A 2,219-nucleotide genomic window follows, 5' to 3' on the forward strand; every position below is an offset into this window, starting at 1 on the left:
ACACACACACACACACACACACACACAAGCTAGTCCATTTTTTAGTTATATTTCAAGAAGAATGTACTTACACTTATATTCCGAATACTGAACGCAAAAGAAAGTTATCATAAGTGCCAATAAGATATCAAAACACTTTTGATTTTCGGATACTTATTTTCGGAAGTGACAAACTTAATTTATATCTACGCTGTTCAAAAAAGATAACTTTATTTTTCCTGGAACTATTATGAATTATACAACCTCTAATATATTTTTTTGTTGGATATAAAAACTTGAATAAATGCTTCTATGTTCAAAGTCATATTAAACTTAGTCTGAGTTTTGTTTGCTGTCGGGGAAAAAGTTTCCGAGTTAGAAAATTACAATTTGTCGTTTTACATAGAAAAAATACTAATAACAGTAGTGTGTAGGATATACTTTTTAACTTACAGAAAACCTGTGGTGGATTATTGTACATCTTGGATGATAGCAAGAATATTTCTCCCTTTATTTTTTAACATGATGATTATAATTCTTTTATCTGAAAAATGTAATACGTTTAATATGAAATAAATAGTACAAGATAGATAGCATTCTTTGCAATGATAGCGATTATGAGGTAGAAAATTTTATATTGTCAAGATATCAATAACCTATGAAACATATCTTTTATATTACTAAAGACAAGACACATAAAAACATTTGATATAACGATATTACATATTTCAAATTCAAGTGTAAAATAGAAAATCCTACACATAGGGGAAACTTGAGATGATTAGGACACTTTTTTTTAATTTTTTTCCGAGCTGTTTTTTTGCTTTTTTAAAATCTTAATTATGTATCTTCTAATTTGACCTTTTAGTAGTACACATGATTTTTTCAGCCAAATATAATAAATAGCAAATAGTATGCAAATTAAAAAAAAAACCAACAAGTGTCCCAACCTTTCTTCCTCCATGGATGGTTGGGACACGTATGAAATAGCACATGAAATTGCAATTAAACATTTTAATTAAATTCTATTACAACGTAGCTTAATTAAGTAATTTTGTTAATGGTAATGTTCCTTAACATAAAAAAGTAAATTATTGAAAATATTAACAACTTTAACTATAATTTTTTTTCTTACAGTCTTATCATGGCACTTTGTTTTCGAAAAGTCTAAATAAACATTTTCTAGCAGACTAAATAAAAACCGGAACCAATAGTTAAAATGTGATTAAAATTTTATAAAAAAAAGAAAAAGAAAAGAAAACATACAAAAAATACAGTCTCAAAAGTAGTAACGTGGAAAGATTAAAATACTAATTAAAATTATACTTAGGCAACAAAGACTACTTACCTAACGTTAAGTTTCTCAAAAAACAGTGGATAGAGAAAGGTTATAATTTGACCTTTTCTTTTTGTCCCTTTTGTTTCATCTTTAGGACATAATTTGCAAATAATGTCGCTTGCATTCACTACAGAAATATCGTCGACTGATGGGAAATGAGATAAAAAAGATTCGGGATTAGTTCGTCTCCAAAATTAAATTGTAAATTCTTCATCTAAATTTTCGGCGGCGCTGTCAGTTTTTTAAATTTTACCAATGTAACAAACGAAGATTTTGTCGCGAATTTCACGAGAACAAAATCATCTGAACGAAACTTCATAGGTCTTCCGTGGATAGGACAGGTCTTCCGTGTCCCAACCATCCCGGGGTTTAAATATCCCAACCATCTCTTAGCTGACTACATTTTGAAAACACGCTCCTAACGGAACGTGAGATTAGGTAGCTTGAGTTTAAATCATGGGAGTCTCATCATAAGGAATGAAAGTTTCGAGTAAAAAGTTATCGGCCCAGAAAAGCTCTATTATACTGATAAAATAAAGTTTTAAAAACATTTTTAATTAATAACTTTTGGAATAAAAAGAAACAAAAAACTTACCTATTCAGGTTTGAAGGAATGGAAGCCGGCTAAACCTGGTTTGAACCTTCACACAAGAGATGATAAACAACAAATGGCAAGAATGTTACAGTGGTGCCAATCTGTTACCAGAAATTATTCCTGTCCCAACTCTCCTGATATTCCAACCATCCCAAGTCTCCCCTATATATGTTTTCGCAATAGATATGTATTTAAATCTGGAGCACATAATCTATATTTATACATTATACCAATTATATTATATTTATACATTATACCAATATTTGCAACTGATATATCTATATTAGTAATAAACACGATACGATA

Source organism: Odontomachus brunneus, unplaced genomic scaffold, assembly GCF_010583005.1.
Source record: "Odontomachus brunneus isolate Ranch 3 - 2012 unplaced genomic scaffold, Obru_v1 Obru_scaffold_262, whole genome shotgun sequence".
NCBI lineage: Eukaryota > Metazoa > Arthropoda > Insecta > Hymenoptera > Formicidae > Odontomachus > Odontomachus brunneus.